The sequence below is a fragment of the Musa acuminata genome, chromosome BXJ2-5, assembly GCF_036884655.1.
Source record: "Musa acuminata AAA Group cultivar baxijiao chromosome BXJ2-5, Cavendish_Baxijiao_AAA, whole genome shotgun sequence".
Taxonomy (NCBI): domain Eukaryota; kingdom Viridiplantae; phylum Streptophyta; class Magnoliopsida; order Zingiberales; family Musaceae; genus Musa; species Musa acuminata.
Genome location: NC_088342.1, coordinates 25,936,728 through 25,953,189, shown reverse-complemented (window position 1 = coordinate 25,953,189; position 16,462 = coordinate 25,936,728).

Sequence of the window (16,462 nt, the reverse complement as noted above, 5' to 3'; positions counted from 1 at the left end):
AGAAAATCTGATTGTTAGGATACCACTAGTTAAGAGAATCCGAAAATGAAATTAACACTTTCATGCATTCGGACAAGACTATACTAGAAATACAATCATGAAGACAAAACATGCTCATTGTTATAAAAATTTATGTATTAATTTCCAACATATTATTTTAGGCATGTAATGGCAATCAAGTGATTTTATCATTCAATCAATAAAGTCCGAAAAATAATTTTAACAATTTTATGCATTCGGACACATCAACATTCCTAATTCTCTTCTTATAAAATCAAATTGTTCTTCACTTAGAGGTTTTGTAAAAATATCAGCTAGTTGATGTTTAGTATCTATGAACTCAATGATTACATTATGATTAGTAACATGATCTCATATAAAGTGATGTCTAATATCAATATGTTTTGTTCTTGAGTGTTGAATGTGATTCTTTGTTAAACATATTGCACTTGTGTTATCACATTTAATGGAAATATTTTTAAGATGGGCTTTATAATCTTCTAAGATGTTTTTCATTCACACAACTTGTACACAGCATGCACTGGCTGCAATATACTCAGCTTCGGTTGTTGATAGTGCAACCGAGTTTTATTTCTTAGATGACCAGGAAACAAGGGAATGTCCCAAAAATTGACATGTTTCTGATGTGTTTTTTCTATCATGGTTTCTTTAGGAACCCAAATTAATTTATTCGGACTAATTTTCTTGAATGGACATTGATGCGTTTTATGTCCATATTTGCAACAAAAGTTGCATTTGCTTTAGTATCGAACATATAAGATGGGGCATTTTATGAAGGTGGTTGGATTTTGGTGAGGACTTCTCACAAATCCGATTCCACTTCTTTTAGGAACATGACCCTTGTTTGCAAGGATCATGTTTAAACACTTGCTACCAACCTCGAATTTCTTCAAGGTGTCATTAAGTAACAAGTTTTCCTTTTGGAGAGTTTCTAGATCATGACATTTTTCACATTGATCTAAACTATCATGATATTCAGTTTTTAATTTATCAAAATTGCTAACAAGACTATCATGCTTATTTTTTAGCAATTTATATTTTTTACTAATTATTTTGCATTCATCAAATAAGTCATGGAAGGCATTTAATAATTCATCAAATGATAAATCTGCATCAAATAAATTTGTTACCTCTTCTCCGATGGCCATTAAGGCGTAATGAGCAACTTGCTCGGTGTTGGACTCCTCTTCTTCGGACGTGCTCGAGTCATCCCACGTTGCTTTGAGCGCCTTCTTCTTTGATGTTCTTTTCTTGGCTTGGGGATAATCACTTTTGTAGTGTCTTGGCTTTTTACACTCGTAGCAAATAACTTGGTCCTTCTTGGGTTCATGTTTATTTTTTGTGTCATTCTTAAACTTGTTTCTTTTAATAAATTTTTTAAATTTTCTTGTTAGAAGTGTCACGTCATCGTCACAGTCCTCATCACTTGAGTTTTCTCTCAAGTGGTCATCTAAAGTTCTAAGTGTCATATCTTTCCTGTTCTTTGGAAGGATGTCTTCTTGCTCTTCATGAGCCTTGCAAGTCATTTCATAAGTCATTAATGACCCGATTAGTTCTTCGAGAGGGAAGTTATTTAAATCTTTAGCCTCTTGAATAGCATTGACTTTAGGGTCCCAACTCTTAGGAAGGGATCTTAGAATCTTATTTACGAGCTCAAAATCTGAAAAAATTTTGCCGAGTCCTTTTAGACCATTGACGACATCCGTGAAACGGGTGTACATGTCGCCAATAGTCTCGCTCAGTTTCATTCGAAAAAGTTCGAAAGAAAGTATCAAAAGATTGATTTTTGACTCTTTCACACTACTTGTGCCTTCGTGAGTCACTTCGAGTGTATGCTAAATATCAAACGCGGTTTCACAAACCGAAACATGATTGAACTCATTTTTATCAAGCGCACAAAATAAGGCATTCATAGCTTTTGCATTAAGAGTGAAAGTCTTCTTCTCCAATTCATTCCAATCGTTCATTGGAAGAGAAGACTTCGAAAATTCATTTTCGACAAGATTCCAAAGTTCAAAATCCATTGAAATAAGGAAGATCCTCATTCGGGTCTTCCAATAGGTATAGTCCATCCCATTGAACATGGGTGGACATGTAATAGAGTGGCCCTCTTGGTTTCCGGCGTATGCCATCTCTCTTGGGTTTTAATCAGTTTGAGAGTTAACCCCGCTCTAATACCAATTGTTAGGATCAAGAGCACTAAGAGGGGGGGGGTGAATTAGTGTAGCAAAAAATTTCAACGATTAAAACTGCGTTCGTACTGTCACGGACAAACTTCGAAACAGGATGTTTGATGTAATGCTAATGTATGTCCGTGTCTTTTGGCATGTTTATGCCTTGTACAGCATGTAGAGGGGCAGCCGAAGGCTTAATAGTCCCATTTTAGTTGGGTTGGTGGTCTCTTTAGGCTTGTAAATAAAGGTTATGTCATGTGGACACGTATGAGAGATTTTTGATCTGTAATGGACCATTTTACCCTTTGTTGTGCCACTGTTCAGAGCTTGTAAAGCCTGTTTGTAATTTGCATTGTCTATGAAGTATTTTTCGGAGATGTTTGCTTGTGGATCTCGATTGAGGCGTTCTCTCTAGCCCGTTCTCTCTTTTGTTGGTCCTAAGGGACAATGGGAGACTTCGGGGAGGCTGACCTTTGCGGACGGACACGCAAGGGTGCCGCACGACTTAGGCAAAACCAGCTAAGTCCGTGACAGATGATATCAGAGCAGGACAAGCACTCATAGAAACACTTAGCATGCAAACGTGGGGGGACCTAGCGGGGCTGCGTTGAGGGCAGTCAGCACACGCGCGACCGTTTGGGGGAAAACGGGCATGGAGATGTAGGGAAAAGGAGTCGCTCAGAGGAGCGGGCATCTGACATTGGCATTCAGAGGAATGGCCAACCCTTCGCGCAAGAGGCACCACGAGAACAGGCAAGCTTGGAAGAATGTGGAGCGCACAAAGGTTGGGATGGCTGAGTTTGAGCTACGGCTCAACGTTGACAACTATACTTGATGGTGCTCAAGGCAAGCGAGGCGCTTGGTAAAGGATGAGACCATCCAAGGTGGAATGAGTTGCTCAACGACCAAAAGAGTTATGCAAAGCTCACAGAGGTGAGGGGAATTGCTAACTCGAAGAATTTGGTACTCATGCATGGGCTTGTATGCGGACGATGGAATGTTCGTGGCCATCCCAAGGCGACCAAAACTCGACGCCATGGAGCATTGAAACTTTCTCTTCGGCATGTAAAGGATACGTCCGTAGGAGGCTGAAGTGTGCAACGAGTTCAGCATGTTGCTAGGCCTTGAGGGGTGCAGCGGGGACTGTATTGACGGGGAGTCACAATCTAGCAAGTGCGTTTGCAAGAGGCAGAACAATGCACAGTTTGTTCAACAGATCGTAGTAGTCCAAGGGGATGGTGGTCTCCGAAACGAAGAGAGATGTTGCTCCAATGGGATAGTAATCCAGAAGGGATTAGTCCCGGCTCTCTAGAGGGAGAATCATGTGGGACGGACCTCACATGTTGAGGAGGAGTACCTCAACAAACAACAACTCCACGAAGCTCGATGGACTGAGCAAGCGGCGAGGAGTCGTCACATGATCTCGCTTGAGAGAATGCATTGGTGGACGCATTGCGAGATCAAGTGGGGGAGCGACCCAAAGCAACACAAATGAAGGCACACTTGGAGTCGATATGGAGATCGGACTCAAGGGAGGGCTGACCCGTGGAATGGTGGGCGCGAGGACCATGATCGACTAAATGCAAAAACGAGGAGCGGAGCAACTTGGGTGTAACTTGGCAAAGTACTCAAGCCGCATGAAGGGAGCTAGCATAGAAGTTGGAACATGGAGCGGAGGCACAGTGCTTTCCTTAGACAGAGGTCAAGGACATGAACTCTTGCAGAGGCAAGAGTAGAATCATGTTTTTCCATGGGTCCTTCATTCTAACGGAGCAGACTCATCTTGCATGGTGCCAAAGACGAAGGGAGCTTCTGGGCACATGCACCTTATCTCGGAGGAGCATTTGATGGAGGAACTAAGGCGACTCAATTTATGGAGGCGAAGTTGGGTTCAGAAGGCCTTAGCACGAGGCAAGAGGACGCAGAGGCGGGTACTCTTGAAGAATATGCCACAGTGTTGCCATTCAAGTTGCCATGAAGGAAGCGGTGCGCAGCGGAGATTGTGCTGGTAGGGGCAGAGGCCCAGGATCCAGATAATGGTGCATAAATTACATTGAAGTCGGTGGACTTCGGGAGCTACTAGGCAACGGATTGTCCTAGAGCGGTGCTTCATCTAGGTGTGACCCAAGAGTGGGTGGATGAAGATCGATTGCCAAAGGAGCGAACAAAATCAAAGGTGGAGGAGACCCTGCGATGTATTGGCAGAGGCCACACATGGAGGGTTCACAATTCAAGTTTATTCCACAAGGATCAGAATGCAATGGAGATGCCACCAGGAGGCGACATGGTGCAGCGGATCGTGGTGGAACAGTTCGTGGCAATGCGATACACACGACAGTGAGTCCCAGGATGGACTAGATCATATGGAGGTATGATCGGGAGCTACTGGAAGCTCCACTTCGGTGAACAACATGATGACAAGAAGCGCTATGGATTCAAGGAGCGAAGGCCATGGTACCGCAGAGGCGGGTTTTTCAGGCGTGCATCAAATTTTGCATGGATGAAATCCTTGGTCATCAGCATATGGGGGGCTGTGTTCCACTAAGGAAAAAGTTCGAATGCAAGTACCAGTGAGTCCCATGGGAAGGACTTGATCATGCAGAGGTATGATCGAAGCAGTTGGAGAGTTGGACTGCTCCAGAGCTCATATTCGCTTAAGGGAGCCCGGCAAGTCAGAGGACAAGGCCGAGTAAGCGAACGTTGCTATCAAGGAAGCTAAGGAGAACAGAATCAGTGCAAACCCTACAATGTGATGGCAGAGGCCATGCATGGGAGTTGCAGTCTGTCCTTCCATCGACCAAACAGACTACTTGGAGAACACAAAGGTGTTGAAGTAGGGGGTCGAAAGGGGCGAGGAAGCGACGACGAGTCTAGAGGGACTTAGCTACCGAAAATCAAGCATCAGTTAGAATGGAGGTGGACTCGGAGGAGTGCCACAGAGGCATATCTACTGATTGTGAAGAAAAGGGATGTAGATGCGAGGTGACTGTAATATCCCTCGCTTTTGAAAATTATTAATAAAGATTTATTTATAAATCGGGGGACCTATATGTAAATATGGAAATTTCAAGGACTAAACTGTTAAGTTGTAAAAAGAAGAAAATAAAGAAAACCGAAAATTTCGGTTTTATCCCACCGCCTCCCACGCTCTCTCTGTTTCTTCGAGAAATAGAGAGAAGCGGTGGGGCGTGGGGAGAAGAAGAAGAGAAGTAGAGGGAGAAGAGAAGAAGAGGGAAAAGAAGAGAGGAAGAAGAGGAAGAAGAGGGAGAAGAGAAGAAAAGAAGTAGAAGAGAGGGAAGATGGAGAGGAGAAAGAGAGGCAGCTGCAGCAGCTAGGGCTGCAGCACCTCTGTTTCCCGCAGGTGGAAATAGAGGAGAGGATGTGTGGGGCATTGAGGATGAAAAGGGAAGAAGAAGAAGAAGAAGAAGAAGAAGAAGAAGAAGAAGAAGAAGATAGCTGCGGCAAGGCTGCAGCGAGGAGGTGTGTGGCGTTGGGGAGGAAAAGGGAAGAGGAGAAGAAGAGAAGGAGAAGAAGAGGGAAAAGAGAGGGACGGGGGAGAGGAGCGAGAGATGGCAACAGCTAGGGCTGCAGCACCTCTATTTCCTGCAGGTGGAAACAGAGGAGAGGTGTGGGGCGTTCGAAGAGGAGAAGAAGAAGAAGAGGAAGAGAAGAAGAAGAGGAAGCAGGAGAGGGTGTGTGTGATGCCGGGGAAGAAGGGGCTACAGCTGCGGCGATGGCAGCTGCAGCTGGAAGAGAAGAAGAAGAGGAAGATGAGCAGGGGAGGAGGGAGAGGTTGCGGCCGTGGCTGTGGCCGCGACTGCAGTAGTTGCAGCGGGGAGAGAAGAAGAAGAAAGGAAGGAGAAGGAAGAAGAGAAGGGAAAGAAGTAGCTGCGGCTGTGGTTGTGGCAGCTGCAGCTATGGCAGGGAAAGAGGAAGAGAAAAAGGAAAGGAAGAAGAAGAGAAAGGGAAGGAGAGGAAGAAGAGAGGAAGAGGAGAAGGGGCTACGGCTGCGGCGATGGCAGCTGCAGCTGTGGCAGGGAAAGAGAAAAAGGAAAGGAAGAAGAAGAGAAAGGAAAGGAGAGGAAGAAGAGAGGAAGAGGAGAAGGGGCTGCGGCTGCGGCGATGGCAGCTGCAGCTGTGGCTGGGAAAGAAGAGAAGGAAAGGAAGAAGAAGAGAAAGGGAAGGAGAGGAAGAAGAGAGGAAGAGGAGAAGGGGTGGCAGCTGCGGCAGTGGCAGCTGCAGTTGGAAGAGAAGTAGGAGAGGAAATAGAGTAGCGGAGGAAGAAGAGGCTGCGGTTATGGTGGCTGCGGCCATGGCTGCGACTGTGACTGCGGCAGTTGCAGCTGGGAAAGAAAGGAAAGGAAATGGGGAAAAAGGGGCTGCGGACGGGATTGCGGCCGCAGCGGCAGCGACTGCGTATGCAGCAGTTATGTCTGCGAGAGAAGGGAGGAAGGAAGGTAGTGCGGTGGAAGGGGCTGCGATTGTGGCAGCGGCAGCGGCAGCGGTTGTGGCAGCTGCGTTTGGGAAAGAAAAAGAAGGAATGAGAGTAAGAGAGAGCAGGTGACTGTGCCTCGATGTTCGACACGTGGTGTAGTTGCCAAGAAAGGAAGAAAACGAGAGCACAAAACGAAACAGAGAGAGGACACGGAGGAAAAGTAGAAGGATTTGGGCTGGCACCTTCTTTGGATTTTCGGATCGAAATCTTTGAAAGGCAAGTTCCCTGATCGTTTCTCCTATAATTGCTCTGATATTTCTTATTGCAAGTTCCCTGATCGTTTCTCCTATAATTGCTCTGATATTTCTTATTGCAAGTTCCCTAATCGTTTCTCCTATAATTGCTCTGATATTTCTTATTGCAAGTTCCCGATTCGTTCCTCCTATAATTGTACTAATCTTTCCTATTGCAAGTATCCTGATCTTTCCTCACTGCAATTTTATCTCTACATTTGCTTTGAATATGAGGAACTTTGAATTGTTCTAACCTTGCATTTGATATATCTCCTGTTTAGACGTAACGATTCGAATCTGTGCAACTTCTAAGATTCTGACCTTTGATTCCGAGCTGCCTATAAGTTTGTTGGAAACTCCGATTTGTTCAAACTTGATTTCATTGGAAACTAGACTCGTAGATCCTTCTTTTGAAATATGGATTGAAAGATCTGGAATCCAAACACCTGCCCAGTTATCTGTTGAATCTGACCTTATGAATTCTGCCAAACAGAGATTTTGTTCTGTGACCCTGGTTTACCAAACTATTTGTAACTCTCTCTGTTGGACAGTTCAATTCATATGAAGCCTGTCTTATCTGAAAGTATAATCCAATGATTATTTTTTAGTAAATTGGAGCATGATTGATAGTTCGAATCATTTGTTCAATGTGCCTCTTGTATTCTGCCAGAAATCGAGCTTTGGTCGATTTCTCATATTCTGGCTTCATTCCTTTGGAAATTGATATCCTTTAGCCTTCTTATTCAATTGAGCTTTATATTACTGCTTTGAATTCTTGTATGCTCTTGTCCTTAAAATTATTTGCATTCTTGAAAACTATTGTGTAACGTTTAAGCTATATCGTATTGACTCCTATAGGCACATGTATAACCCATTGTTCCGCATTTGCTTTCGATGTGTGCCTATTCTAGTTTCATTCCTTTGGATATCGAATTCATCTAACCTTCTTATTTGAATTGAGTTATATATGATTGTTTGGAATCCGTGTATACTCTTGCTTTTATTTCATTCCAAATCTGGATACATTTGTGAGAGATTGTTGCTTGCATTGTATTTGACTCGTAAAGGCACATATACGTTTTGTTGTTCCGCGTGTGCTTCCAATATATGCTACTTATTGTTGAAACTGCCCTCTTGTACTCTGGTGTGTGGGATTGTCTGGACCTTTGCCAGAAATGGTAAAGGGTATGCGCTTATTGCCCGCTATGTGGGGTCCCGCTATGTGGGATATTCTGGACCTTTGCCAGAAATGGTAAAGGGTATGCGCTTATTGCCCGCTATGTGGGGTCCCGCTATGTGGGATATTCTGGATGAATCACATTCTGATTGAGATCCCACTACACCTTCTGTATGTTTGATATGATATCCAGAGCTTTGGTTATGTGTTTCTGTACATGCTTTGGATAAGATTGATATGTTTGCAACGTCAAAGACGACGTTTGAGCTTCTGTATGGTATTTGTTATTGATATGCTCTGAAATGTTTCCTCCACTGTTGATATGTTTCGAAATGTTTCATATGTCGTTGATATGCTCCGGAACATTTCATACGCCATTGTTATGCTCCAATTACTCTGTGCTCCATTTGCTATGAACTGATATGTTCTGAAATGTCATATCTGCCATTGATATGCTCCAATTACTCTATGCTCCATTTGTTATGAATCAAATATGTTTTGAATGACTTGATACATATGATTTTGTATCTAATGAAATGGTATCCTTGAGAATTCTTATATTCTGCCTTACATTATGATACCTTACTTGTTTGAAACCGTTCCTTTTGTTCTGAATATGTTTTGTCACTTGCTGAGCCGTTTTTGGCTCACTCCGTTGTTATATAAATCTTTCAGGTCAGCTTGTCACTCTTCGAGATGTTTGAGTTGGGCTGAGGCAGTAGATAGCTATTCAAAATTATGGGCAAGTCTTGTCGGTTGTTATGCTATTGTTGTATAAGCATATTTTGTATGTAATGAATTGTTCTGATGATCGAAATGGATAAACTGTGTAAAATGTTGAATCTCGGATTTTGATGATGAAACTAATTGATTGTGTTTAAATGTTTAACTACATTTTGAGTGATACAGGTCTACTCGATCAGGATTAGACAATTAACGCAGGAGGAATTGACGTTGCGTCGGAGGAGATCACGTCAGGATATTGGATGGCAGAAGGCTTCGGGCGTCGGGCATCGGGCCAAGAGCGGAATTGCACCAAGGATATCGGCGTTGTGGAGGTCAACCGCCGATTGGGCAACAAGCCGCAAGAGAGGACGATGCGCCGAAGAATCGGACAAAGCGCTGACCAATGACGTGACGAGCAATAGAATGTCAATTCGCTTTATAATAATTGTCTAGATCGGAGTAGAGTTTTGGTTTGTATGTGCAGGATTAACTACGATAACGATGAAGACATAAAGCGAAACAAAGTGCTGGAGTCAAGCGCGAAGGATTCGTTGGGAGTTCGAGAGTTCGACGGAAGTCTAAAGGTTCGTCGGGAATGCTACCGGAACTAGCCGAGAATGAGTAGAGAGCTTGCCGAAGGGTTTTTCGGAAGCTCGCCGGAAGGTTCGTTGGAAGTTCGCGGAGCTCACCGAGAAAGATCGGAGCTTGCCGAAGAAGCTCATCGGAACTCGCCAAGATCAAATCGTGAAGTCTAGGAGCTTGTCGGGAGTCCGCAGAAAGGTTTCCGAAAGTTTATCGGAAGACCACCGGAAGTTCGCCAGAAGCTCGCCGGAAGAAGTCTTGACTTACGGACTTTGTAATAACTTAGAAAATATCTTTAAATTCGTAGTTAGCATGTTAATTAGGGTAAGGATTAGGTGTTAATCCTATAACCCAAGTAGGGGCCAATTGGACCCGAGTTCGGACTGGTTTGGGCCAAGTTTGGAGCCCAACCAGTGAGCTGATTTAGCCTAGGCGGTGGCACCGCCCAGCACCCGAGAGCTGGGCGGTGACACCTCCTGGCTGGGCGGTGGCACCGCCCAGCACCCGAGCGCTGGGCGATGGCACCGCTTGGCTGGGCGGTGGCACCTCCAACAGCGGGAACCCAAAGAGAATTCAAATTTTGAAGCCCAAATTTGAATCCTCTTGAGGCCTATAAATACCCCTCAAATCTCAGCTGAGAGAACAACTTTTTGAGCAGCAAGTGTTTGAGAGAAAAGCCTTAGAAAAGTGTTAGCTTGTCTTGTTTTTAATTCGCTAGTGTTCACCTCCTTCTTTCTTGTTGAAAATCTGTAAGAGAGTGAACCGCTTGTAAAAGTTGTAAGAGGGGTATTCACCCTTCACTTTCAAGAGATTTGCTAGTGGAAGGTGGGAGCCTCATCGAAGAGGGGCCTCGCAAGTGGATGTAGGTCATTTGACCGAACCACTCTAAATCGGCGTAATCTCTGGTTTGCATTTCATTATTGTCATTTACATTACTGCAAATCTTCTTACTGCTTTAGTTCCTTATTACCCTTACTGCGCAACTTTAAGAATACGCTTTCAAGTTAAATGAGGATGATAATGATCGCTTCGAGGGGATCGACCTCCTTGATCGCTTCGAGGGGATCGGCCCTCCTTGATCGCTTCGAGGGGATCGACCCTCCTTGATCACTTCGAGGGGATCGGCCTCCTAGGGTTTCTCCAAAGACAGAATAGTATTTTTCATAAATTACTGAAAAGAAGTAGTTACATCCCTATTTATAGAGTTCCACCCAAAGTCCATCAGGACTTGAACTCTAATAATAAATAAATATTAAATAAACCTCTATTTGACTCTAACTGAACCAAACCGACTCAATAAACAACTGGACTAAATAGACTCAATAAACATTATTCAAAAGCTCAGAAAAAGGGTCCTAACAGTTCCTCCCTCTTCAAATCAGCCTTGTCCTCAAGGCTGAGCAGCATCAATCTCAGGGAGCTTCTCTTCAGCACTTTAGCCATAGACTATTTGTAACGCATCACAACCCGTTGATCAAGTAAGTATGGTCTCCACTTTTTGAGAGTATAAGTAATAGGTTGATTTTTCAGTGTAGTAATCGTTGCATGAAACTTCTGGTCCTGTATAATCAATTTTATCTTTGAACCTTTGTTATCACAAGTGAAAATCCATCCATCAATGATCTTTACTTTGAATCTGTCACAGTCTTCAATGTGATGGGCCAATCGGTCAACAGTCTCACTATCCATAGAATTATTAGTGCTACCAGTATCAATCAAAACTATAACAGGCTGATATTCCTGAGTTTCGCCAACTTCCATAGTTTGCGGGTTAGAGTAGTCGGCTAATGCATGCATTGTATGTATGGTAGGTCCAACCTCTGCATTAGAATTTATACCTTCATGATCGGAGTCCACATTCTTAGCTTTCGGTTCCTCTCCAATTGGTTCAATCATCAGAAGTTGCCCTTGTTTACATCGATGCTCCATACTCCATTTTTCATCATAATACAAACACTTTGCTAATCTTTCATTGAGTTCTTCTTGGGTTAGTCTTCGGGTGTCAAGGCTTTGGTTGGGAATAGATGGGGCCAGTGGCTTACTAATCATCTGGTTGTTGTCACTTCTGTTTCTATGATTTTCCCTGTTGATTTTTTTCTCATGTAGATGTGCAAATGAGATCGCAGCTATCATAGTGCGGGGTTGACGAGCCTTAACTTCACACCGAATCTCTGGAATAAGACCTTCAATAAATGTATCCAGAAGTTATCGTTCCGACCAATCTCTAACTTGATTTGATAATCTTTCAAACCTACTCTGATATTCTAACACTGTAGAAGTCTGACAAATTTTTGAGAGCTGTCCATCCACCTTCATGTATGAGGAGATTGTGTCACAATCTTGAGGCCCTTTTCCTGTATTTTCAGATCTATGCAATGTAGAACTTGAGCCCCCATTTTGTTGAAATTTGCTAAGGCTCTCCAGTAGGCTCTTTTTGAAATCATTAAGTGTTTCTTGCAGTCGGTTCTCAATTCTGATTTCTAATGCTTCCATTTGTGCTTTCACCGAGTTATCAGTGGTCATTGCGTAAGACTGCAAATCTGTAATCTCAATTCCTGTTTTTGGTGTCGGTCAAGGGCATCAACACTGTCGATGCAAAGTTGCGAGGAGGTGGACGCCAAGGGCAGTGCTGCAGTCGCTGCGTTGGAGGAAGAGTGCTGCAGTCGCTGCGTTGGAGGAAGAGTGCTGCCCTGTTTCTATCGCTGCGTGGGGTGATAGCGTCGGGGTTGAAAGGCGTCTGCGTTGATGTGGCTGTAGCTGGGGTAGCGTCGCCAAGGGCCTGTCGCTGCGGTGGTTGCGACGGTGCGGATGGAAGGCAGCGTTGCTCTGTCTCTACCGCACTATGGAAGGAGGCATTGGTGACGCCGAGGGATCGCGTGCGGTTGAGGACACGACAGTGCCGTTGAAGCGGCCGAGGTTGAGAAGAGAGTCGGTGCGTGCGTTGCCGAGGTTGAAGCGGCCGCACAAGAGCTTGCTGCATGTGCTGTTGGAGGGCGGCTGCGGTGGCGTTGCCGAGGTTGAGGCTGCAGTGGAAAATAGGAATCGACGGTGGCAGGCTGGGCGGCGAGCAGCGTCGTCGCTGGCTGGGCAGCGGCGACGGTGGTGGCAACCGAGCAGCAAGAGGATTGCCCTGTTTCGGTCACAAGGGGGCAGAGTAAGGGGGAGTGGCGGCGGTCGTTCTCGCCCGAGCCAGGGGGAGCGGCGGCTGGGAGGCGAGCAGCGGTCGCCGCACGGTGGCTGGCAATGGTGGTGGGTCGGCTGGAAGGCGACGGCGCTCGAGGCGTGGCTGCGATCGACGAGGGGCTGTGGCAACAGAGGAAGCTCTGTTTCTTTCTGCAACCGCTGCAAGGAGGGGCTGCGGCAACCGGCGGCTGCGGCTGCGGTGCCGGCAGTCCTTCTCGCTCGAACGAGATGGGGACGCGAGGAGAAGAGGTCGCTGGCCGGGTGATCGAGCGGCGGCGATGCGGCTGGGAACAAGGGCAATCCGTGAGTTGCCCTGTTTCGGTCGCCGCTAGGAGGGCGACAATCGGCCGCTGCGGCTGCGACCCAAGGGAAGGTAGGCGGCGGTTGAGAGGCAGCGGTGGTGGCGCGGCTGGGAGCAGCGTCACCAACGATCGCCGAGGAGGAGAGGTCGAGCGGCTGCGCTGCGACGCAAGGGGAGGCGGGCGGCGGTAGTAGGGCTGGGATGGACGTTGGCAGCGTCGTCTCCTGGCCGGGGAACAGCGACGGCGGTGGTTGCCGGCCGGGAAGCGGGGCGATGGTGGGCGCTGGCCGGAGAGAAGCAGCGGCGGGTGGGCTGGCCGGAAGCAGGGGACGCAGGGGTGGCTGCGGCTTCTTCTTCCTCTCGTGTTTCTTCTTTTCCTTTTCCTTTTTTTTTTTTTTTTTGAACGCGATAACGAACTACAGCGAGAACGCCGAGGATCGCTGCTCTGATACCAAATGATAAGACCCTAAAGTCTTATCGTAGGTTCTGATACCAAATGATAAGACCCTAAAGTCTTATCGTAGGCTCTGATACCAAATGATAAGACCCTAAAGTCTTATCGTGGAAGAAAGATGAGAAAAGGGATGATAATGATCACTTCGAGGGGATCGGCCTCCTTGATCCCTCGAAGAGATCAAGGAGGGCCGATCCCCTCGAAGAGATCAAGGAGGCCGAACGAGATGGGGACGCGAGGATGATAATGATCACTTCGAGGGGATCGGCTGTGGCTGCGGTGCCGGCAGTCCTTCTCGCTCGAACGAGATGGGGACGCGAGGAGAAGAGGTCGCTGGCCGGGTGATCGAGCGGCGGCGATGCGGCTGGGAACAAGGGCAATCCGTGAGTTGCCCTGTTTCGGTCGCCGCGAGGAGGGCGACAATCGGCCGCTGCGGCTGCGACCCAAGGGAAGGCAGGCGGCGGTTGAGAGGCAGCGGTGGTGGCGCGGCTGGGAGCAGCGTCACCAACGATCGCCGAGGAGGAGAGGTCGAGCGGCTGCGCTGCGACGCACGGGGAGGCGGGCGGCGGTAGTAGGGCTGGGATGGACGTTGGCAGCGTCGTCTCCTGGCCGGGGAACAGCGGCGGCGGTGGTCGCCGGCCGGGAAGCGGGGCGATGGTGGGCGCTGGCCGGAGAGAAGCAGCGGCGGGTGGGCTGGCCGGAAGCAGGGGACGCAGGGGTGGCTGCGGCTTCTTCTTCCTCTCATGTTTCTTCTTTTCCTTTTCCTTTTTTTTTTTTTTTTTTGAACGCGATAACGAACTACAGCGAGAACGCCGAGGATCGCTGCTCTGATACCAAATGATAAGACCCTAAAGTCTTATCGTAGGCTCTGATACCAAATGATAAGACCCTAAAGTCTTATCGTAGGCTTTGATACCAAATGATAAGACCCTAAAGTCTTATCGTGGAAGAAAGATGAGAAAAGGGATGATAATGATCACTTCGAGGGGATCGGCCTCCTTGATCCCTCGAAGAGATCAAGGAGGGCCGATCCCCTCGAAGAGATCAAGGAGGCCGATCCCTTCGAAGTGATCATTATCATCCCTTTTCTTATCTTTCTTCCACGATAAGACTTTAGGGTCTTATCATTTGGTATCAGAGCCTACGATAAGACTTTAGGGTCTTATCACATTCCCTCTCGAAGAACTTATTGGGTCTCTAATGACCTACGAAATGAACAATGTGACAAAAAAAAAACTCGAGAACAACCTTCCAAATGATAGGAAGGATTTGGGACGAAGAACACATGAAGACCACTCGAGCATAAGCTCAAGTGATGGTGAACTTAAACTACTAATGAAACAAAAATTAAAAAGCAAAAAGAATGGAACTACTTGCTTTGAACGCACGAAGAACAAAAGTTGGGATGAATTGAGCTCTTCCGAAGACGAGGAGAAAATCAAGAAAGGCGATGTGGCAAACTATGCCTCACCCTCTTTCAACAATGAGGTAATCAAAATCCCACTAATTTATTTCGATATTACATAATACTTTCTTGAGTTATTTTCAATTTAGTTTAGGATTAATTTTCTTGAAAATTGCATGTGTTATGTTAATGCAGTAAAATGTTAGATATAAATCTAATGCTTATACACCTAGTAAGATTAATCTTATATATGTGATTGAGAAGCAAGAATTTGTATTTTGACGATTTCCATATTGATTTTCAATGACGATGCATGACTTTTGAATGGAAGGCTTGATGATTTTTTTTAACCTTGTCTTTGGTTTTCAAACATGATGTATGGTTTTGACATATGAACAAAATTTGATAAAGTTAATCATATAAATTAAAACTAAAGAAGTTTTAGTTATCTATAAGAATCATTCAAAATTATGTTCAATAAAAATGCAAAATGATGGAATGAAAATATTAAATGTTTTAATACCATTTTATGCATAAGATTTTAAAAGTTATACATAATGATCTTGATGGTTCTTATGAAGAAATTTGTTTTTCGATCCTAAATGATTGATGATATATATATATTTTTTGGCACAAAAAGGACAAAGGCATACTTATATGAAACAACTAAATAGATAAAAGTATTTTTCTTGAAAATTCTTGGTTTGATGAATCTATTTTATCATCTTTTTATGAATATCTTGAAAATGATTTTGATTTGATGATTTGAATTTGAATGAGCTTTATCTTGATTTTTCGAGATTTATAACTTGAGATTTACTCTATAAAAATCAAGATCTTGTATCCTCAATGTTCCTTTTTAGCATCTATTATCCAAATGAATTATGATTGGTATCATTGCTATATTTCTTCTTATCGTGCACTAAAGAGAAAATTTTTCTAAATGAATCATGATATTTCGGAACCACAATTCTTTTTATGATTCATAATGAATTGAGAAATTTTATATGCTTGAATTAATATCTTATTCTAAGATTGAATGAATTTTATCTATATCATGATCTCCTAAGATTTTTTCTTGATTATTTAAGAGGAGATTTTTCAAAACAAAACGTGTCTTCTATTATTATCTTTTCATGATATGATTTTCATGCAATTCCTTGTACTCATGAAATATTTATCTCATCACCCAATAACTCTTCTTGATATTCCTTATGTGATGAAACAAAATAATGCATGAAATTCAAATAAGAAGTTAATGATCATGCATGATAGGATGTAATGAATTTTGACATTTAGATACTATCATTTGAATAGCTATGATCATGTTGCCAAAATGATTTATCATGAATGCTTGAATATCATGTATGATATGCCGATATTGATGATTGATTTATTTGTATCATGCATGAAAAATAAAAGATATAGTTTTGAAATTGTGCATGTTCGAATTTGAAAATATGATGATGCATAATGATTAAATTGTGCAATGAAAATATTAAACATTTTGAAAACCATGTTTTAGTGTCATGCATAATGATCATGCTTAATAAATTTCGAAATTATGGATGATGAATCTTTTACGATTTATGGATCATTGATTTTTACCATAATGAAAGTACCTTATTGATTTTTGTTGTAATAAATCTTACTCTTTCGGTTTTAAACATGATAAATGTTTTTATTTGGTATAAATGAAACAAAATCATAT